A 24,966-nucleotide genomic window follows, 5' to 3' on the forward strand; every position below is an offset into this window, starting at 1 on the left:
TTAAAATACCCAACAGGTAAAAACATGTTGTGCTTTTGCACCTGTATTCATCAATGCCTATCTGAAACTTCTGACAAACATCCTCAACTGTTATACTGTTGACTATCATTTGTATGCTTGGTTGCTGAGATGTTACATGCTTCGATTGATTCCTATGAGTTGTATGGTCTCTTCCTAACAGTTACAAGTGAGTGCTCGCTTGGTATTGTTTGTCAGATTATAGGTCTTATTCAACTATTGCCAGCCAAGTGAAAAACACTGAAAATCATTTTTAAACTAAAGACACACTTTGCAGGAACGATAGCTCAGAAGGGTATTCGATAACTGCTGTGATTGTCTGAGGTCTGGTTGTTACAGCTCACCGTGGCCCAAGCAGCCTTCTATACTTAGACTTAAACAGGTCTATGAAAAATTGAGTTTCTCAAACCGCCTTTTGGGTGAATTTTGTTATTTAGAGTGCAATGAAACACCAGAACTTTAGTAATAAACACAAGTTATGATTTTGGAGCACAAGACATTTCCCAATACTTTCTCTAGTTAACAATTCTATGACCGAGAAGGGAACTATTATTAAGTAGTTGCACAAAAGTCTGCATTAATGTCACTGTAAAGAGTGTTTTCACATATGTGGCTCATTTATTTTTGCAAATTTGCAGTTTAAGGTTTTATACTCTCTTTATTTTATTGCGAGAGTTTTATTGCTAGGATTTTTGCCAGCCAGCCAGAAACATGCAATGCATCCAAGTTTCTGAGCTCAAGGAAATATTTTGCGCATGGGGAATACGCTGAAAAAGATGGGGAAACCTTAAACAAAAGCAAAACATTGTAGAGTTATGAGACCATGCGAGAATGTTGTCCTGAGGGGAAACTTTCCTAAACACGGGTCTGTCAAGGTGAGAGGTCAGGGTCGGTTACAGCTTTGCGGAAGAAGAAATGGATGCACCAATGGCATACATAGAGGAATCGACCTTTCTTACTGCAAGTGATTCCTCTTTTTAAAGACCACGGGGTGTCAACATGGGCTTCTATTGGAATTCTCAAGGGCATATTATCAAGCCCATTATCGCTGCTTTAGTGGCAGTTTTCTGCCGCTAAAGCGGTGATAATTTTAACGCCGTTTCTTGATAATATGCCCCTAAGTCAGTGGGGCAGAGCATACGGATGATGAAGTGTTTATTCATTTGAGTGGCCAAGATTAGGAAGCAGTATATACTTCACGTCTGGACCCCATTACTCATCTGAATAGCGGTGTACCAGACTATGATGTATATTATATCAGAAATTAGAATATGGTGAAGGTAAGTATAAATACTATTGTTAACTAGACACACACAGACACACACACACCACACCACACACACATATATGTATGCGAACAAATTCTGTGGATGTTTTAAGTTTGACTAAGAACCACGGGGCATATTATCAAGGACGGTGTTAAAATTATCGCCGGTTTAGCGGCAGACAACTGCCGCTAAATTGGCGATAATGGGCTTGATAATATGCCGCAGAGAATTCCAATAGAAGCCCAGTTTCACACCAGAACATGCACTTCTATTGGAATTCTCCAGGGCATATTATCAAGCCCATTATCGCTGCTTTAGGGAAGTTTTCTGCTGCTAAACCGGCGATAATTTTTAACGCCGTCCTTGATAATATTGCCCGAAATGTTTCCTTTGTAAAAATGAGTTTCTATTCAATAGATAAACAATTGAAGTAATTTCCATAGCATCTTATCTTTGTCAATTACTCCAATGAAGATAATGAACAAGCTAATAATTATGAGATTTTAGTCCAAATTTAATTTCATAATAATTCATGAACATTCATATTAAAAGGTTTGTTCACTGAAAAACACAGTTATGAAGTGGGTTGTGGTTCTAGCTCAATCACATCAAATCACGGTAATGATGGTTAGCAATGCACACATAAGATGCCCTGGCACCGGATAGTTCTCTTGATTGCTCTTTAGTTGTTTCTATAGTTTTGCCAGTTGGTATGGATCGGCACACACTTGGCATGTCAATAGAAAACGAATTGTTCGTAACTTGTTCAGAAATGTGTTCAGATTTATTTATTTATTTTTAGTGCACAAACTGTTGCCTAAAGGTTGTATTGGTTCAAGAACGAAAACAGCAGAGGTGGTGTCTTCTCCGAGGGAATATTAAAGAGTGTAACACCAAGGGGCAGATTTATAAGCCCCTTGCGCCACTTTTGCGTCACTTTTCCCTTGTTAAAAGTGATGCAAAAGTGGCGCTAGGGGCTTGTAAATCTGCCCCCAAGTTTTTAGCTTTTTGCAAATTTGCATTTAAATTTAGGGCCAACCAGAGTGTTAGGGCCCGATTCACAGAACTAACTTAAAACAAAATCCTAAACTTAATACCATTTTGGTATTCACAGAAGGCACTTACTCATTTTGGTATTCACAGAAGGCACTTACTCATTTTGGTATTCACAGAAGTTAGGATTCCTAACTTTAGGACTCCTAAATGCCTTCTGTGAATACCGAAAGTCTTAAAATTAGGATTTTTCTCAGTTTAGTAGTAGTATAGTTAGGACTCCTTACTTTAGGACTCCTAAATGCCTTCTGTGAATACCGAAAGTCTTAAAATTAGGATTTTTCTCAATTTAGTAGTAGTAAAGTTAGGACTCCTAACTTTAGGACTCCTAAATGCCTTCTGTGAATACCGAAAGCCTTAAAATTAGGAGTTTTCTCAGTTTAGTAGTAGTAAAGTTAGGAGTCTTAATTTTAGGACTCCTAAACTGAGAAAAATCCTAATTTTAAGACTTTCGGTATTCACAGAAGGCATTTAGGAGTCCTAAAGTTAGGACTCCTAACTTCTGTGGATACCGAAGTGTGTAAGTGTCTTCTGGGAATACCAAAATGAGTAAGTGCCTTCTGTGAATAGGAAAATGGTAGTAAGTTTAGGATTTTGTCTTAAGTTAGTTCTGTGAATCGGGCCCTAAGTTTGCTGAGTGCAGATGTCTGGAAGGAGGGTAACTGCAGCAAATTAGATGCATTCTATAGAGCTACTTGAGCAGATAGGCAGGTGGGCTAAGAAACAGAGGGGCATATGTACAATGAAATGTCAGAGCGCAGAGCTGCGCCAAATTTGGCAGCGCTGCACTCCTACATTCCCAAAATGCAGTCATGCGTTGTATTTACAATAATACAGCACACCCCTGTGTTTTCCCTATTGTGGGTGCTAACATTAGCTGCCTAGCGCAAACACAGGCACCCTGGCACCATAGTGAAATGGTGCCTGCGATGCAGGGAATGAATGTTCATGTGCAGTAAGGTGTCCCTTCCTGTACATAAACACATAGGGGCCGATTCACAGAATTAACTTAAGACAAAATCCTAAACTTACTACTTTTGGTATTCACAGAAGTTAGGATTTAGTCTTAAGTTTGTCTTAAGACAAACTTAAGACAGACTTAAGACAGACTTAAGACAAACTTAAGACAGACTTAAGACAGACTTAAGACAAACTTAAGTTTGTCTTAAGTCTGTCTTAAGTTTGTCTTAAGACAAACTTAAGACTAAATCCTAACTTCTGTCAATACCAAAAGTAGTAAGTTTAGGATTTTGTCTTAAATTAGTTCAGAATGCAGCACACATAGAAAAAACAAAAATGAGGAGAAATAAATGTATTTCTCCTTGTTTTACCATTTAACGCCTGCTCTTCCAAATCTGGGGCAGCGCCAAAAAGTAATGGGTGTTGTGGTGGAACGTCCACAGCAACACTTATTGCACGTCCTTTTCACAGAGATACGGCATGAAAGGGTACCATATTTACAAAGCAGCGCTAAGATATTAGAAGTGGCTTAACGCCAACTTGTAAATATGGAGCAGGACATTTTGCCACAGGAACGTCATCAAAAGTGATGTTCCTGAGGCGCAATGTCATTGTAACTATGCTGCAGAGCGCTGCAATGATCGTGCCAGCTGAGTATGGTTGCCTGAACCACTACAGTTCATAAATCAATCAATCAATCAATCAATCAGTGACACTTATAAAGCGCGCTACATACCCGTAGGGTCTCAAGGCGCTGGGGGGGGGGGAGCCGCTACTGCTCGAACAGCCAGGTCTTCAGCTTCTTCCTGAAGGAGAGGTGGTCTTGGGTCAGGCGCAGGTCGGTCGGGAGGGAGTTCCAGGTCTTGGCGGCCAGGTAGGAGAAGGACCTTCCTCCTGTAGTCGCTCTTCGGATGCGGGGGACGGCGGCGAGGGCGTGGTTGGCTGATCGGAGGTGGCGTTTGGGAGCGTAGAAGTTGATCCGGCTGTTGAGGTAGCTCGGGCCTTGGTCGTGTAGGGCTTTGTGTGCGTGGGTGAGGAGGCGGAAGGTGATTCTTTTGTTGACGGGGAGCCAGTGAAGGTCTCTCAGATGTCCGGAGATGTGGCTGGTTCGTGGGATGTCGAGGATGAGTCTGGCTGAGGCGTTCTGGATCCGCTGGAGTCTCTTCTGGAGTTTGGCGGTGGTACCGGCGTAGAGGGCGTTGCCGTAGTCCAGTCGGCTGGTGACGAGGGCCTGGGTGACGGTCTTCCTAGTCTCGGTGGGGATCCACCAGAAGATCTTCCGTAGCATGCGTAGGATGTTGAAGCATGCCGAGGAGACGTTGTTGACTTGCCTGGTCATGGAGAGGGAGGAGTCCAGGATGAAGCCCAGGTTGCGTGCATGGTCTGTCGGTTTGGGTGCGGTGCCCAGGGCGGGAGGCCACCAGGAGTCGTCCCAGGCGGAGGGAGAGGAGCCCAGGATGAGGACCTCCGTCTTGTCCGAGTTCAGTTTCAGGCGGCTGGTCGTCATCCACTCGGCTACCTCTTTCATCCCTTCGTGCAGGTTGGCTCTGGCGGCGGCGGGGTCGTTGGTCAGGGAGAGGATCAGCTGGGTGTCGTCGGCGTAGGAGATTATGCTGAGGTTGTGTTTGCGTACGATGGCCGCGAGGGGGCTCATGTAGACGTTGAAGAGGGTGGGGCTCAGAGATGATCCTTGGGGGACGCCGCAGATGACTTCGGTGGCCTCTGACTTGTACGGTGGTAGGCGGACTCTCTGTGTTCTCCCGTCGAGGAAGGAGATGATCCATTCCAGCGCCTTGTCCTGGATTCCGACGTTGCTGAGGCGCCGTACTAGGGTGCGGTGGCAGACCGTGTCGAATGCCGCGGAGAGGTCCAGGAGGATGAGGGCCGCTGTTTCTCCGTTGTCCATCAGGGCTCGGATGTCATCGGTGGCGGCGATGAGGGCGGTCTCGGTGCTGTGGTTGGCTCGGAAGCCGGACTGTGAGGGGTCGAGGGATCCGTTCGTCTCGAGGAAAGCGGCCATCTGCTTGTTGACGGTCTTCTCGATGACTTTGGCTGGAAACGGGAGGAGCGAGATGGGGCGGTAATTCTTGAGGTCGGTGGGGTCCGCTGTTGGTTTCTTGAGTAGAGCGCTGAGTTCGGCGTGTTTCCAGCTCTCGGGGAAGATGGTGGTGTCGAAGGATGTGTTGATGATGTCACGCAGGTGGGGTGCGATGACAGCGTCGGCCTTGTTGAAGACGTGGTGAGGGCAGGGGTCGGTCGGTGATCTGGAGTGGATGGAGTTCATCGTGCGGATGGTGTCTTCGGTGCTGATCGGGGTCCAGGCGTGGAGGGTGGTGGTGGGGGGTGGTTGTTCGGTCATGGTGTGCGTTGGTTGGTTGTTGAAGCTGTTGTGTATGTCCGTGATCTTGTTGTAGAAGTATGAAGCCAGGGAGTTGCAGAGGTCTTGCGATGGGGTGATGTCGTTGTTTCCTGCGCTGGGGTTGGAAAGCTCTTTGACGATGTTGAAGAGTTCCTTGCAGTTGTGTGCGTTGTTGTCCAACCGGTCCTTGAATGCTGTTTTCTTGGCGGCGCGGATCAGCTGGTGGTGTTTCCGGGTGGCAAGTTTGAAGGAGGTCCTGTTGTCCGGTGTCGGTTCCCTTCTCCAGACTTTCTCGAGGGCTCGGCAGTTCTTCTTGGAGCTCTTGAGTTCGTCGGTGAACCATGGGGCTTTCTTGCTGCCGGGTCTGCTGGGCGGGGTCCTCAGTGGGGCGAGTTCGTCCGCGCAGTTGCTGATCCACTTCGTGAGGTTGTCGGCGGCCTGGCTGGGGTTCGCTGAGCTGGCAGGAGGGTGCTGGCTCAGGGAGGTGGCGAGCTGGTCTGCTGTGATCTTGTTCCAGCTTCTGCGGGCGGCCTGTTGCTGGTGGTGGTGGGTCGTTGTTTTCTTGAAGGTGAAGTGGACGCAGCTGTGGTCCGTCCATTGAAGCTCTGTGGCGTGGCTGAAGTCGATGTCCTTGCTGGATGAGAAGACAGCGTCGAGTGTGTGTCCGGCGAGGTGGGTGGGGGTGGACACCAGTTGCTTGAGTCCCAGGTTGGCGAGGTTGTCGAGCAGGGTGCTGGTGTTGCGGGATAATATGACTAAGGTCTTGAGCAAGATGAAACATGAAGACGTTTTTTCACTTTAGAAGACAGGAGTAACTCATAAACAAATAGAAAACCGTAATTCTTTATTGCCATCAACGATTCTGGGGAAGCTTCCTCAAACCAAGGCCAAAATGTTACTGGAAATGACCCTGGTATCTGTGGAGCAACACATTACTTCAGTTTGTCTGCATAGAATTTTAGACAACTAAGTCATCATTTGGTGATGTTAACCCATGTCTCAGTATGAAATGCCTCAAATACATTGATAGTCATGTTATCCAAAGCAATAATGAGTTGTGTGTCATCTTCATAATTCATGAATGATATCCTGTGGTTATGGAATAACTAAGCTAATGGTTTCATGTAGACATCAAATAGCGCTGGGCTCAGTGATGAGCCCTGAGGCACCCCATGACAAATGGCCCTGAAATCAGAGGGGAAAGGAGGCAGATATATCAGGCAGTGGCAAGCCCATTAGCAAATTAATACTTTTTTCTCCATACCTTTTTAATTGGTACCCCGCACAAATTCGAAAGAACCAATAGTAATACGAATATGCCCATTTTCAGGCATATTAGTCAAATGGTGCCAGAGGTATAAGCAAATGAACAAACAACTTTTTGAATGACAAGATTTACATAAAGTGGTAATCTTTGAAATACCACCGGGAACCTTTTTTGAATGTGAGTACCTCAAAAACTATGGAACAAATTTACACCAAATGACCAGTATAGGTCCCGTGGGCTATCCACAACCAATTCCATTACAGGACGTGGGGACTCAGTCCCAGGGTGTCTATTTCTCATACGTGTCTGGTGTCCCTCAGGATATCTGGGCCGAAGCTTGGTGGCTGGACACGCTTGGTCCTTGCCCCCACCCTGGCCTCAGTGCCAAAAATTTGGGCATCATAATTGACAACTCTCTTTCTTTGGGCCCCCAAATCAATAGGACAGTTTCTACCTGCTTTGGGATGATAAGGATTATTAGAAAGATCTCCCAATTTTTTTCCTTTTCCGCCCTAAAACAGACTATTGTGGCCCTTTTGTTGTCTAGATTAGACTATTGTAATGCCCTTTATTTGGGTATTAATAAGGGGCTCAATCCAGTGTCAGAAGGCATTAAGAAACTATTTCGGAGGTATGCCCCCACCAAGCAGTTAAGATCGGCTAGCAAGAACTTGCTGATAGTTCCAAGTTTTAGGCAAGCTAGGTGGGGAGCTAAACTCTGGAACTCCCTTCCTCCCTCAATTTCAGCTCTGGAATCTCACTCTCTCTTTCGTAAAGCCTTGAAGACCTGGCTTTTTACTCTCTCTACTCTGTAAGCCTTATACATATGTGCACCTCAGTTCGCCTGACCTCTTTCCGCAGCGCCTTGACACCCCTGGGCTAAGTTTGCGCTCTATAAAGCTTATATTCATTCACCAATTTATTCCCTGGGTGGCAGCCGATTAGGTGCTCAAAATCCAGTGGTACCCACACTACAAAAAAAACATGGATTTTTGAATGGGAAAAATGATTGCCTATTTTGCGTTTTGATCTCCTTCTTATTGTGGTCACTAGGCCCACCAACAAACAATTGGTTAAATTATTGTGTGGGAACAATACATGGTTGGCAATTTACGGATCACCACATATTCCATAAATACCAATAATGAAAGACAAACAAAAGTGTGATCTTTGCCATTTAAGCAAAGTTTGAAGTTTGAAGGAATTGTGGTAAAGTAAGAAGATCAATGCAAGTTACACCTTGGACACCTCTGTGTTTTCAGTTCTCAAAAATGTGAGGAGTTGTTATTGTTCATTCAAAGTGAAACCAACACTTACACAGATTTATTTTAGCACCGTAGGAAGTGCTAGCTTCAAAGAGCAAATACCAGTAACGGTATCAGAATATTGAGCCCATGGCAACTTGGAGTGAGACGTAGAGTCACATCAAGGCATCAACCGCTTTTCAGTCCATTCAAATGTCGTTCACACACCACACATAACGAATTTCATACCATCAACCACAGGCCCAATCCAACACAGCAGTGCACTCACAACAACATACAGTCGCCATTTAAGGGCCCATCACATTCCTACACCACAGGATGGAATTACCATTCAAACCACCTCTCACCCAGTCATCATACAACTTGCACTCAAACACACCACAAGCAAACTTCTACACACATATGGCCGGATATGTTGTTGGTTGGTGCCTAAACAAGCAAACAACTAATTGACTACTTTTTTACTACCTGTCAAGTACCTGCATCCCTCATACTGATGACTCACATGTGAGCCACATGAGGTTCAGGAAGTCATGTATTTCATGCGCCTTTAGCGCACTGACTGTGTTACATCCACTCCTTCCAGTTTTGTGGATGTGAGCTGGGGGATGTCTGAGGATGCCTTGAGGCCTAGATTCCTCGAACTGAGTGAGCATATCTACTTTTCAAACTAAGGGAGACATACTGAGGAAGACCGTTTTAAGTTTCATAAAGAACACCTCCTAAACTACCAACGATTTTAGTTTTTGCTGCACAGGTTACTCTGTGACAATGAGATATAAATCCATCAACCATTATGTACATTGCTGTGACTTTACTGCACTTGGCATATGGTGAACAAAACATCTTTCACATTCTGATGGAGGATGAATATGACAAGCAGACCAAAAATATGATCCAATTGTCTAGTGCTGGATACAAAGTTCAGTGTAATGTGATGTATTTGTAAAGTACAATATCACTCAGGACGGTATCCTGTCACCTAGTAGAAGAGCCACATCTTCAGCTTTTTGAGGAATTCACGATGCAGATGCTTAGTGTCGGGTTGTTCCAAGATTTTGAAACAAATTAAGAGAAGGCACCACAACCTGTTCTGTTACTGCATATGCATGAGCTGAGTATGTGTGTGGAAGGTAACTGAAATCCTAGCAGGTTGTTGAGGCATGTTAAGCCGGTGTTATGTAAGGCTTTGAATTTGTGCATGAGGAGTTTAAAGAGAGCTTGCTTGTAGATGGGGAGCCAGGAAGCTCTTTGAAGTGTGGGGTGATGCCTGTGCATAGTGGGAGGTTGAGGGTGAGCCTGGCTGCTGCATTCTGTATGGTGTGGAGTCACCTGGTGAGTTAAGTGAGGGAGCCATTGAGTCTCAGGGTGAGTGTGGTACTGATGTGGTTCAGTCCTTTGGTGGAGATTAAGTGACAGCATGTGTATCTCTACTTCCTCAAAAAGCGAAAACAAGCCACATAAGGATCGCACAACAGATTTTGAAAAATAGGGTACCGTTTAATGAATAAAACAAGATTAAAATGACAAAAATTCAAACAGTAGTACCAGAAATATTCAATTTTAAAGATGTTAGTAAAAATAGCAGCAAAAGGTGTAAAAAGCCAGCTGTGGATTTCTGGTCGCTCCAGACTGGGACAAAGTCACCAGTTCAGGCCGACAGAGAAGGAACGTGGACCAGCTACAGGCACCCATTTAGGCACAAGCCACCTTAAATCCTAGATTTGTGAAGTGGTGCGATGATTCTTGTTGAAGATGTGTCACACAGCCAAAGCAATGCATTGGTTCCTTGATGCAACAAGGCTGCGGTGTGAGGCCCTGCGTCATTGTTGAGGATCTCATTGACCAGGGCTTGAGATGCAAAGTTCGGAGTCATAGATGCACTACGCAGTCAAGGCGATGTGTCAGCTCGGAGGAGCTATGAGACTGTGATGCGACTTCCAATTCCATTGTCGAGGCTGCAGATGAGAGATGCAAAAGCTTGCACTGAGGATGCGTTGTGCTGCGATGGTTCTGATGCGGTGATGGGTTGTTATGCGGTTGGGGTCTTTGAGACGGTTCTGATCCATGTAGTAGTGGCAATGCTTCAGTTCTGGTCAGGGTTGTGCATGGAACGGAGGAGATATGTGTCCATTCCACTGGATCCAAAGAGACTGGCAGAGAACTGTATGCCCACTTCCAAGGGTCCAGGACAAGTGTGACACCTGTTTGGCAGGGGAAACTCACAGATGGCAGAGTCCATGTACTGAGTCAAGGTTATTGGAGCCTTCTGTCCCTGAGGCTCAAGTCAGGATGCCAGCCAACTAGCCCTTTGAGTCACTCTGGGGGACTGGGTTCAAGAGATGAAAGCCCAAACCTTCTTACCCAGGCAAAAGGGCAGCACCCAGCTGCCAGGACCAGGAAAGCACTAACCTGAATTGTTCCAGGAGTCTCCAGGAGCAAAGCTGAGGCCAGAGATACCCTTGAATGCTTGCACCATAACACTGCACTGACAACTGTGTACAGGTAGCTTCCCCCAAGGAAAAGCGGATTCAGAGAGATAAAAAGAAGAGTTGTATGACTCCTTCTACAAATTGGGTGGGCCATGCCAATGCACTGGGTAGCGATGCACCAGGTGCTTATACGGGTATAAGTCACATACAGACTGATTCACTGGAGGGAGCACCACTTGCTGTTTTTCATCTTGAGAACCCTATGCTTGATCTAAATAATCGAGTTTCTAACTATCACAAATCTGGTGTTCCTTTAATTCCTGGAGGGTTTCATACACGGGCTGAACAGTTAGCAGCTCCTGCTCATAGAGTGAGGCCTTTGCAGTCCTCACGAGGGCAGGGGAATAAATGTAGGCTCCACCTGCCCCCGGAGGCCACCCCTCTTACAGTTGTGTTAGTAGGGGCCCCGCATCTTAAAGATAATATTAGCAAGTCTTCTGAGGAACTGATTCGCAAAGTTACCCATTGGTGTATAAGACAGACAGAGGGTGGGACTAAAGCAGCACCACATATTATTATGGCGAGACGAGTGGGGTGGGTTGGGCAGGGATTGAAGACAGTCAATGGAGATTGTATTGTGGTTAATTTTAATCGGCCTAATGTAGCCCCCTTGCTTTTTAACGAACATGGTAATTGTAGCACAGGAGATATTAGAGCACTTCCCATCTAGAAGAAACATAGATAGATAGCTGTACCCAGCTCAGTCACTTTGTAGAAAGTTCACAGACAGGGCGGGTCCCGAGGTGGTCGCATAGAGAGCATCATTCGATTAAGGTGAACTCAAATACACAATCAGTCAGATTGCCTACATTTGGGGTTGCACCACGCCCTAGACCTTTAGGAAATACATTAGAATTGACCAATGGATCTGCTCCCTTAAGCAAGTTAGATTCCAACGATTGACTAGCAAATAACACTTCTGTACTAGGTCAGACCTATCGGAGTCAGTCCTTCCCCAGCATGAGTACATCCACACAGGAGAAGGAAAGAGGGACAGATACCATCGACATTTTAAGCTGGAATATAGCTGGCCTAAATAATAAGTGTGGTGACCCCTTGTGGCCTGGTTTAGTTAGGGAATATGACATATTGGGGTTCCAGGAAATATGGGAACCGGAAAACACATTTTGGTTGGTTGGTTACACCTCCTTTACGGAGGTCGGGCAAACCATTGGTTGCAGGTCGGTCGAAAGGTTGCCTGCTGACAATGATCTCTGTAAAAGTAAGGGGAAGTTATTGTAAATTAGATACAGGGTCAGTGAACTGTTTAGCAGTTGAGATTAACCCAGCACATGCGCCGAAGTTTCTCGTCATTAATTTTTATAATTCTTTTGATAAGTTACTGATTAATGAACATTTATGTAGCCTTACTCACTTCTTAGATGCTCACAGAGATAAACAAACCACCCAGTTCTCGATTATTTTACTTGGCGACTTTAACATCCACTTGTGTAACAAAAAGTGCCAGGTTTTTGATGAACTTGGTCCAGGTGATAATGCAGAGACCCACTTTGAACACTCTATGCAAGGGGGATGTTTAGAGGCTGGTTCTCCCAAATAGGATAGAAGAAGAGGAGGGGTATTCCCACCTTTAAGGGCAGGGATTTGTTTTCCACTATTTATTATAAATTTGTTAGCACAATTCTTTCTCCCCGTGTATTGGATTATGTGGTACAAGGGACGCATCTTAGCGATCACAACCCTATTTATATTAGTTTACAGGGTTGTCTAAATGACACAGGGGTGATGGAGACCAGGGCCCCCGAACCCGTATTAAGAACTAGAGATCAAGGGCATACACTGAAATGGGCCAAGATGGTACCAGACCTCTTCTTGACCGATATGCTAAATGTCATAGGGAATGAGGTAGCTGTCTGACTTGATAGCACTGAAGAAGGAGGGACGACTTTGGTAGCCTTTGACAAGATCTGTAAACAGGTAGATAGCGCCCTCTCCCTACCTATTAAAGAAGGTGGGCAGAAGGCAGAGAGGTGGTTTGATTGTAACTGCTCAGCAGCTCACTGGAAATTATTAGCTGCCCTGAAGCAAATACCCCAGGACAGAAATAGAATAGCCATGGCAAGGCCCGAGTATAAGCAGGCACTATGCAACCGCAAATCGGAAATTAAACAAGAAGCATGGGATGACCTATTGTATGTGGATGTGCTTAAAAACAGCGCAAAATTTTGGGAGATTGTCAATAGACCCTTCTTTTCTGACCTTGGGGTTGACATGGTAGAATGTAAAATCCCTAAAAAACTTTGGTTTACCCACTTTAAACATATTTATGGGGACCAATCTGATCAGGCTAATACAGGCCCTATCTGCCCAAAAGCTGCATATAGTATAACCTTTTCTGTAGAAGACGTGGCTGTGGCGATAGCCCAAATGACGTGTAATAAAGCACCGGGCCCAGATGGGGTTCCTGCTGACTTTTTAGGTTAGATATTAATTTAAGGTCAAAATTACTGGCAAATGTTTTTATACATAGCATGTCTAAAAGGGTTGCCTAAATCCTGGTCAACGTCTATTATTGTCCCAGTTTTAAAAAAAGGCAATAGAGGGGACCCAAAGTGCCACAGGCCAATATCGCTGATCGATTCCACCGTCAAGGTGTTGGGGAGAGTGGTCCTCAGCAGACGTACTGGATGGATTGATGAGCAGGATGTCCTGTCAGACCTTCAATATGGTTTTAGGAAAGGCAGAGGCACCATGGACCAGTGGCTTAACCTCTACCTTTTATTAGGGAAATATACAATGGCCAAGAAAGGGACTTTACATCTCGCCTTTATGGTCCTTTCCTCTGCGTTTGACCGGGTGAATCGGTCCAAGCTCTGGGACCTATTATTAGAAATGGGGATGGATAAGAATATTGTATATTTTTTGGCGGACTTGCATAGGGACCTCTTAGCAGCAGTAAGATTCGATCAAAAGGGTAATCTTACACAGCAGATTGATATTGCAAGAGGAGTCAGACAAAGGTGTATCCTGGCGCCCCTGTTATTTACCCTTTATATTAACCATCTTGAACTGGTTTTATCTGGAACTGCTAAGGACATTGCCCGTTTAAGGAACAGATTGATCCCTGCATTGCTCAATGCAGATGATGCAGTGCTTTTGGCACGCACATCTGTGGGGCTTCTGCACTTATTGGCCGCCTTCACCAATTTTATGGGCTCATTAGACTTAAACGTAAACCTGTCCAAGTCACATATTATGAGCATGGAAGGGAAGTGAAAGATAGCCAAAACGTTTTGCTGTGCTGGGACTGAAGTAACTAGGGTCTCCACATTGCCGTACGTGGGCATCTTATTCGACGATAGATGTTCATGGGTTCCGCAAAGGAGAGCGAAGAGAAATGCTATGGATAGATCAACAGATGCGGTTCTTGATTTTGCCGGGAGGCCATGTTGAATATATAAAAGGCCAAGAGCATTGCCATTGTGAAGTATGGCTCAGAAATTTGGGGTTATAATAATTGTACTGAGCTCCAAATTGTTGAAAATACATTTTTAAGAAGCCTGCTCACATTCCCCAATCTATATCTTCGTATATAGTTCATCAAGAGGTGGGCCTCGGCTATGTTGCTGATACGATTGAATGTCTCCCATTCTTAAATGGATTTCGATCTGGTCTAATCCTGACTCGGTGCTAAACAAAGAGATCATAAGAGATTGTATGGCTCTAGATAGGGCCAGTAGAATACCGTGGCTGAGACATTTGAAAAGCACAGCTGAATTGTTAGGTCGCCCAACCTTGTTTGACAATCCAGAAAGCATATGTAAAAAAGATCTTGTGTGGGCCAAGACCTCATTTCTGCGCATAACGTCACTCGAAAGAGAGGCCTCAGAATTATTGAAACCTACTGTCCGTGCCCACCAGCTCTTAGAAACTGCCTATTCTATGGAGCCTTACCTGGACATTGTCACCAAGCCCCAACACTGCTTTCTTTTGACACGATTCAGGTTTAATTATTTGCATCTTTTGCTGGCTGACCCTTAAGGCTGGGCTAGGATAGACGACATGGGTATTTGCTCATGCGATTGTTTTTCAAGGCAGGACACTATGCACTTTGTCCTGTTCTGCAAGTTGTATTTATCTATACGCAGGCGTTATATGCTTCAATTTTAAAGAACAAAGGTTTTCTGCAGGCTAGACCAGCTCTTCTATACCTGCAGATGTTGAGTAACCCTTGTAAAACTTTCAGCATTGCTAGCTTTTTAGTAGCAGCAGTTAGAGCAAGGATAAAAAGGAAGTAACGAGTGAAGTAGGTTTATGGGTCCAGATCCTCTTATGTATTTTGCCCTATTGTATATGAAATGTTGTTATATTGTTTGCATTTTATAATGATATATGCCTATTCTGGTTTGTGATTATATTTTAATTAAGGAGGATTTTATGTAAAATTCATTTTTAGTTTTGCATTGCTGATGGGTATTTTTAACATGCTTTTATGGTTTTTAATAATAACTGAATAAAGTAATTTTGACTGACTGACTGACTGGGTGGGTGTGATTTGATTTCCTTGGTCGCCGATCCCCAATGTTGTAGCGTTAGTGGAGCTGAGGATCCCTTACGAGGAAGTAGAGGCAATGTTATAACCCCTAACTATTAACCTGTCCCACCAGGTTACTCCTGATCCCCACTTTTTAATTGTGTACCTTGTCTCTAGGAGGGATGGAGTGTTGGGCTCATAATGACTTCTTCTGTAGAGGTGTATCAGTAAGCAGCAATGTATTTCCCTCCCAAATGAGATTATGTGGTTTTGTTATTCCCTAAAAACGCAAGGAGTAAATTAGCCTGAGGGTTAGTTTAACAATGCCATGCAAGCGTGTTTCCTTTTAATCAGTTACTGCTTTTGTGGACTTTTCACCATCCTTCGCCCGTTTTTACAGTTCAGAGGGAGCGCCTTGCCTTCATGGTCCCCTTAGTTCTTCCCTTAAGGCTTAATTGTTGTGGCCATTTTATTGTAAATGTTTTTGACTGCTACTCTAACCTAAATGCCTAACACATAACTCAGCAGACCTTCGTCCAACAAACCTTTTTTCAGTTGCTGCACTCTTTTTGCTAGCTAGCACAAGCGTGCAGTAATTCACCTTAAAATGCAAGTAATGACTGTCTCTTTTGTTTTCCTACAGATGATAGCCGTAAGCAGAAAATGTAGACTCCGGATGTCAGGATGGAAGACTGTTGCCACAGCAGAGTCCAGTCTGTAGGATCAGGTAAGTGGTGTTAAGCCTGGAAAAAACAAAAAGGACCTCAGGACAAACAGACTCTCTTCTTGGGAAGTCTGAAAGCCAAACAGTTGGCACATGCACATACAGCTTGTATACAAGACCGTGCCCTTGATGGTAACCACTCCTCAGCATTAGGTGAGCATGCAGGGCTTCCAGAGACTGTAGCAAGGAGGCCAAAATTGAAAGGGCAATGGCTCTAGGAAGGAAGCCAAAATGAAAACTGCAATAGCAGTGTGGGGCCATGGAGCACTGTAACATCGGGAGAAGGAGTATGGAGAGGTGGAGGGTCAGGATAATGGGAGGAAGATGTTAGACTGGATCTGGCATACGTAACTAGGCTGCACATACAGTGAGTGCGCAGTCAGAGCGAGACACAAGATCAGCAGGTCAGCACAGCAAGTCAGTGGCACAGCAAGCTAGTGGCCCAGAAAGGCAGCAGTCTTGCAGAGTGGCAGTCCTTCAGCAGCACAGTAGTGCCTCTTATTGGCAGAGTATCCACAGGTCCAGAAGTGTATTTAACAGCTGGTGTCCAAGGGCCAGTATTTATACCCAGTTGTGCCTTTGAAGTGAGGGAGAAGATTTTAGAGGATTGTCTTTGAAGTTACTAAGGCATCCTGCTGTACCTGTACTGGCTCCAGACTATCTACAGGGAGTTTGCAGCTCTGTATGTAGAGGCAGGTGTAAGTAGGGCTGCACCCTGCTCTTCCCTCCCATCCTGTCAGTGCTGGCCCATCTAGGCACACCTAAGCTCCCTATTCTATGTGGCTGTCTAGGAGGCACACAAAGCAAACTGTCAACAACACGCAGTCATGTGACCCAGGGACAGGATACAGGCCCTAAATGGCTAAGGCAAGAAAATGCCATCTTTCAAAAAGTGGCATTTTCAAAATAGTAATTTAAAATACGACTTCACCATAAATTAGGATTTTTCATTATCATTGTAAAGACACAAACATTAACTGTTTACCTGTTCCCATTTGGAAATTACGGCTTATTAAATGGAATAAGGTAACTCCAATTTTATCCTAAGGGAGAGTTTTTCATTACCATGACATATACAATTTAACATTACATGTCCTACTTTTTAAATACACTGCACCGTGCCCTCATGAGATGTCCAGGCCTTACCACAGGTGTGACATATGTATTAAAAAGAACGTTTGGACCTGACCAAAATCTTTTTTTTTGCTAGGTCGAAATGCCAGTTAAAAACTGCACACACACAGGTTGCAATGTCAGCCTGAGACATGTTTAAAAACCTAACAAGTGCGTGGCAAAATCAGTACAGCAGGCCCTCTAGTAGCATTTAGTTTGCAGGCCTAGGGCACAGGTTTCACCAGGTTACTAGGGACTTACAAGTAAATTAAATTTTCCAATTGGTGATAAGCCAATGTTATCATGTTTTACAAAGTGAGCACATGCACTCTATCACTGGCTAGCAGTGGTAAAGTGTGCAGAGTCCTAAGGCCAGGCAAAACGAGATCAGCAAAAATGGAGGAGGCAAAATGTTTGGGGAAGACCACCCTAAGGCTAACAGGTCTAACACTGGTGTCATTGAAATTTTGCCCAGGCCTTGCTGGAGGCTGTATTTGATGATGAGTTCCATGAGGTCTGATATATTCTTACCTAGTGCCCACTGGCTGTGAGAAGCTCCAGGTGGGAGAAACCTGCTCCTTCAGCCCAGCAAAGTTGCGCCTTGGGTATATTGGCTTGGTAGTTGGTCCCGGTGGTCTAGAGGTCTAGAATTCCAATCAGTTTTTAGGAGAATTCTAGTAAGACACAACCAATGACCCCAGGACCTCAGGAACAGAACTTTTGGGTCAAAGACTCACCTGAGCAGAGGCCAGCAGCAGGGACCAGTGAGGGTCCAGTTGCTGCCAGTCAACTGGGCACTTCTGGGAAAAGGCGTCTTGTAACCTGTGGTGTCCCTGTAGCATCAGTGGAAAAAGACAACTGACCGTTAGAGTCCACTTTTCGTACTGGGTACATGTAGGAGCAGGACCAGCCTTTCAGGTCTCTCCACAGGTGTCACACAGCAGGTGCTGTCCTTTTTCTGCACTTCTGCTGTTTGAGAAAGTGACTGAGGAGGGTGCCTTAGGGTTCCCCATTCATGGATGGCACTAGCTAGTGGGTTGGGTGGGGGTGACGCCTTATTCCTCCAAATCAATGAGGTAAACGTTAACAGAGGCAATTATCAATGGGGAAAACATTAACAGACGCAACACCGCCCACTTTTGCAGCAGTTCCTGTTTGCACTAATGTAAATAATCCTACACTACATTTGCTCTCTTGTGCACAGCCTATGTGCCCATCCAGAGGGCTTACCAGGGAAAGGAGTGGTCCCTTCGTCTGCGGTCACTCAATGTTCGTTCTATGGTAGCTCTCCTCCCACTGTATTTGGTGCCAACTTGGCTGGAGAAACTATGTGTTGGCTTCTCCAGGACTTTTCTTAGGCCCCTTTACAAGTTAATTAAGTTCCGATATCTACCCTTACATTTCTTCCTGAAAGGGGAAGCGAAAACACCTTCCTAGATCCAGGTCATTGTTTCTGTTCTGGAAGAGTTTTCACACCTTATTAAGGCCAAGCACTGACTGGGCAGATACTGGAGAGCTGATGCACACCCAAGGAGCTTCAGAAAGCAAAAAGGGTAACTTTGCATTTGTTACTTTTCCTATATATCTATGAAAGTCCCATTTCATCATTCAGTTGCGCTTTTAATAAATAACTAAAATACATGTTGAACCTGTCTTGAATTGGGCTTTTAACCAATTTTTAAAATATATGTTGCATAGCAATAGTAAATGAACCCCACTTTGCTAATCTAGTTGAAAACGCAGCCTTCAGACAAACACGAATTTACTGAAAAAAACCATCCAATATTAAATAATCCTTCCTTGTTTCTACAGTGCATAAACTACAAACACAAGCAATTGTAATGGAGCAGCTGCTTTGGTCATAATAAATCTCTCAACTGTTTTGGACACATTCCACCTGCAATAAATGGTAACGGGAGAATCTTGGCATTGAAGGAAAGGTTTCCATTGCTTTCTTCTTTTCCAGCTGGAATCACATCATCTCACTACCACTTTTACCTCTACTTTTCACCACTGATCTCAACTACTTGGATACAGATTTCCTTCAAGGCTCAACCATATCTCCCTATGTTTTCACCGTCTTCCTCATCCTATTGCTGACCTGATCAAATCCTTACTTTTGTCTTGCTACAACTATGCTGATAACACACAGATTCTCCTCAAATTCAAAACAGCTGCCAACCACCAATAACTCAACCAAAATCCTCAGATGTGGAATCTGGTCACCGGCACAAAAGACCTATGTCTGGCCTGCGATTATAGAAGAATCACGCACACAAAAAAAAACCAGCAAAAAGCTTAGGATTCATTCAAGATGCAGCACTTATGCTGGAACCAAAAATAAACGCTGTAGTGAAATCCTCAACAAACATGCTGAGAATCTTGAGATGAATTTTCCACTATCAATGCTTTCCCCAAATATTTTACCTGTACTCTATTAATTGGACTAAGCAAATTTAGGAACCCAGAAATATCTCATAAACAAATAACAATGGGTACAAAATCAACAGCCAGGCTACAAATACCCCTGAAACTGTGGGTTCACATCCCCCAGCTCTTGTAACCTTGCACTGGCTCACGGATTCCCACTGAATCATATCAAGTACTATGCATAACATAACACATCGATCACTGTACGGAAAAAGCTCACATTCTAAAGCAAAACTTCCAGATCCATTGCCATGGCATAGCCTGAGATCAAACACACTTCTACAGCTAAAAGTGTCATTAGGAAATAAGAAGACCTATTTTCCTGTCTGATGGCAGTGTAAACATGCCTCTTCAAATTCTCGTACCCAATGTGCTACACCAAAACACAACCATCAACTACTAAACTAGTGACCCACAGTGCAAAACCAGATAATTACATTTTCCAGACAATAACTCAACAATTATTTTTTATTTCAGGTAAAAGTATAGATAGATTAAGCCTGATCTATCTCGTTCACATACCCCTTACACATGATCTCACATTTAAACAGCACTAAGTTTGCACTGACATGACAAGACCAGGTGCCAACATCTCATGCACCTCAACCAATGCTTCCTAAATAGGTCATACTTGAACCAAACATTTCTACAACCAAACATACATACAGGTCTGCCTTTAATCAGTTGAGACTGAGTGCTTCAATGCCACATTAATGGAAGCTGCTCACTATAAAATTATGGATAATAACATACATAACATAACATAGCATAGTATAACATAGAATAGCAAAACATAAAATAACATAGCATAACATCAATCTGCTCATTTATAGTAATTATTGACATGTGTGCTAATGATACATGGTGAATGTCATGTTGAGTTTTCTCACGCGATCCTGACCCATGGTATGCTGCACTTGTATATATCTTTCATCAAATGTCAATATCAGTATTCAAATCTACATAAGTAAGTTTATATCCATATAGTCCTGTGCTCAATGATGTGTTGTATGAAGCTGCTCTGCAGGCTCAGTAAGTTATGGGTGGGATTTGAGGACCTGTTACTGCACTGTTTTTGTTCTTTGTTTTACATATAAATACTTATAACACACATAACAATGCAATCCCATATGCAGACAGGCTTAGAGAAAAATCTAAGTCTTTGTAAATGGTTTAGACATATTCTCATTCAGAATTTGAAAATTGAGGTTTTAGTGAATTGTGATATGGGTAATGTGTTAGACTTTATCACATATCCCAATAAGAGTGAGTTTAAGTATATTGTGGTACAATTTTACCATATAGATGAGCCAAAATAAATATGTGGGTTTAGTGCTTGGTTCTTGTTAGTTAAAGTTTTGTGTGTATGTAGAGAACAGTTTCCCCTATTTTTGGCATATCTAGTTACCATACAGAAGTCTCAAGGGTTAGGTCTAGATGCAGCGCTTATAAATGTAGGCCAAAAAGTATTCAAAGATTGATGCCTTATGTTGCACTGTTTCATTTGGAATAAGCTACTCGTGGCAACATGAATGTGAGATTTGTCAATATATCACAACTACTCACATTCACTCAGTGTGATTTGTGTATGTAACAATTCCAGATTGCAAAATTGTGTCCTTTGACAAAAATAAATAAACATTAAAGAAATCTATATAAAGCAATGTATGTCCAGACTATGGAGAAGATGTACTATCAACTCCAATTGTTGATAACAACAACAGATATCTCATCTTAATACTACAAAGGTGTAAAGCAGATGGCACTAAAACGAAAAGTGAAATTTCCAGCTTCAAAGCAGGACAGATTTTTCTAGGAGGCAAAACATACACTACAGTCTCTACCACTTTTCATCAGGGAGAGAGTTTTAGGGCAGGTCACCGCATAGTGTCATTGAAATCCCAATCTGGATGGACAGAGATTATAAGGACAATTGTCTTACATTAAAAGGAAGACTACCTTGTAACGTGGCAAACTCACCTCTAATTTTCCGTCAACTCAGGTTCTAGAAGAAGTAATGATGACTATATCAGAGATATGCTTTTCACAATATATTGTATATCTTCCGGTTATATGTCGCCATGGGGCCTACCAAGGGTGACAACCACTTTAGTCCTTGCATTCTTCAACAGAGTTTTGACTCTATTGTGATCTTATTTTTAATAAAATAAACTGTTTAGTAAAGGAGCGTGAAAATTGTGTGTGGCTGGTATTGCTGTCAGGTTCTGCTCTTTATAAATTATAGAAAGGCGTGAATAGACTCAATGTTTTTTTTTTCAAAATCAATATGATTTTTCCCCCTTTGTTCAAGGATGATATGTTGCCAGTATTTTGCACATTTGGGTTCTTGTAATCGGAATGAGAATCCACTTATTTACTTATTGAAAAATGAACCACTTGTGTGAAACATGAGCTTAGTAAGCTTCTTCACACTTTGAAATGTAAAGAATTTCAACTTTATAGGTACAACACTAATTACCATAAGCACTACATAATTTACAGCATGCTGTATGATTCTCAGATGCAACCCAGGTACATAATGCAAATTCTCAGGCAGCACAACATATATCCTATACCAAACACTTTATGAATACCACATACATTTTGAAGATCAAATACACATAAATAGTTAACCCCTGCACATATTTTTCAATTGATATGCAAAATTGGTTAGAACAACTACTTTTACCGGACACTGAATCCCCATAACATGAGCAATCTCCTAAGAAGAACAGGCTTTGGTGTGTATCAAACATATGATAGTTACTCAGACTCTCAAAACAAATACATCCAGTGCTTATGACTACAGCATTTACTACTGTAATTACACATAACGCTATGGAGAAAATGTAATGTAGTAGAACTTTTTTGCTGACTAATCAATTCACATGAGAAATTATACACACATTGTTTCCAACGTAGCTACTAAGAACATTGTTCAGTCTTGCAAAAAACACGACAAATAAAGAGTAGTCATTCAAAATACCGATTGCCAGAAGACGTAAATGTATGCTAATAACCTTTACCAATACATCACTTTTTGTGGGTAAATCAGCTTAATACCATGGATAAATAGGGGAGCAAACAGTCTGATGTCCTATGTAGAAACTGCCATGTACAGTCAATTCCCTGTAAATACTCAAGAATACTTACAAAAATTAATGTCTAGTGCCTACAGTGTTTGGCATAATTTTAAAAGAATAGAAAACAAAAACAACTTCGATATTGAGAGAGAACACTAGTTATTAACTGTCACATATGTACATTATTAGTCCTCAAAAAAACAGTCCTGATGATCTCACTAACTTTAAGCAGCTAACATGCTTTCAATCACAAGCATGTTGCAAATAGTTACATACATTAACAGGAGAATGGATGATCAAACTTTGATCATATAGTAGAATGATACTTGCCTACCAATATGTAAAATGATAACTAATTACTTGAATGACATCATCAGTGATTTCATCAATGATTTCATTTAAGATGACATCATTGATGTCACCAATGATTTTATTTGCAATGTCATCAGTGACGTCTTCAATGATGTCATACAACATGTCATGAGGGAGGTAATATGTGAGGTCATAAGCAGTGCGTGTCATAGTTAGTTGTGATAACTATAACTCATGTATTTCTGTCGTGTTTTATGTTTAAAATGTTTCCCTCCAAAGAAAGAATTTACATAACTATAACCTTACTTTAATCTTTGTTTTTTGTGTGAATTTAGTGAATTTCAGAGGTTTTTTTCTTGCAAGCTATACACATTTACTATAGTCACCTAACTATAACTAATCTTTAACCTTAAGGATTTTTCAGTGAATACACACACACCCATATACCCACACGATATTGCGCACAAACACACACAGTCCACCATCATATACATAGAATTTATATCCTAAACACTTTTGAACATGAGACTGCTAATATATGGTTGTGGTGTGTGTATATCATTGTTCATTGATACAAATGCTAGTTTTTTTTAAGGTGTGCGGTGTGTATAATGGTTTGCTAATACATTAAATATTGGTGGATGCTTTCCCCTCCCAAACTAAGAAGGCTGCATGATATACATTAAAAAATATATTTTGTTATTGTAGACAGTAATGTGCATATTACCATAGTGTGATTTGCTCCCAAAGTTGGAAGATGTCTGCCCCACCTCAGTCCTGCGTGCTGAGCAATTGTGTCATGTGAGCATGTCTTTGATCCTGTATGTGCTTGGATAGAATTGGTGTAAAGTCTTCTCCTCTTGCGCCTCAACTCTCACACAGTTTCAACCCTGTGCACTTGTGTGAGAACTGGTGCAGCGATGTCTGCTCTGGCACCTCAACTCTTGAGCCTCTGTTCAACAGATTTTGCTGTGTTCCTTATTCCTCGTGCCAGCTTCATTAGACTGTTGAATGGGATTTTAAAGCGTTTGTTCTTTTGCTTTTCCTCCCTCCTCCACGGTGCTCACAATACCCGAATAAAAACAGGTGTTTCACAATCCTCTATGTTCCTCTGACTAGAAAACACTCTTTTTGTTGTTTCTGTTTGTTGCCAGTCTCCAGGCTTCTCTTTTTCTTCTTTAACCCATTCATCGTCATTATAACATTCCACTCATCATCACAAGGACACACAGACATGTGATATTGAATGTTTATTGAAGCATAACAGCAAAGCATGTTATCGTAAGGGGAACCTGGGGTACTGAATCAGAATGGAACATTGATGTTTGATTGGAAACATGCTACACTAACCTTCCATTCCAGATGCCACACATGTTCATATTCCTTCTCTGCAGTTTAATTACTGGGACTTTGGTGTAGAGTTTATGATACATTAGATCACTGCTTTGTTTCTAGACCCATAGATCTCCCTTCATCTCTCTAGTTAGAGGGCAACTGTGACGACTGATTTAATGTATTGTGCACACAAGGTTTGTCTGGCTTGTGTCACACCTCACACATCTCTAGCTGGTGGCATTCCTTTTGCTCACATTTTGTCCAAGTGCAGAAACAATCTTGTCACCTTCAATATTTCAGCCAACTTATTGAGTTACAAAGGGTCTACGTTATGATGAACGAACGCAATGCTGGGATGGCTAAATTAGCTTCACATGATTGATTAGAAATGTTCACCCGAAGGTCCTCTTCTCAGGCTCATCACAGACTATTTACAGTCAGAAAGACTGACATAGATCTCGCTTGTAAGCCAATACCAACGTCAACGATAGATGTGTTGTATGTGCTCTTATATAAGTGCCAATAAAATGTTTTACAGAAAGACTGACATAGATAATCTGATTAATATGTTTTTATGCTAACTATGCATTGAGAAATTGAATTATCCGGGCACTATGATAACGTATGGAAAAAAGAGGGCAGGTAAGGAAACTGCTAGGGTAAAAGTGATAGAATTATCAATTGTTATTGCCTCCACCTGCTGGCAATAATGGTTATTAATTACCACTGCTACAATCATGGGGCGGAGCTTAGACAAGGCGCATAGTAAGATGGGAATTTAACAGCCAGGGT

The sequence above is a fragment of the Triturus cristatus genome, chromosome 11, assembly GCF_964204655.1.
Source record: "Triturus cristatus chromosome 11, aTriCri1.1, whole genome shotgun sequence".
Taxonomy (NCBI): Eukaryota; Metazoa; Chordata; class Amphibia; order Caudata; family Salamandridae; genus Triturus; species Triturus cristatus.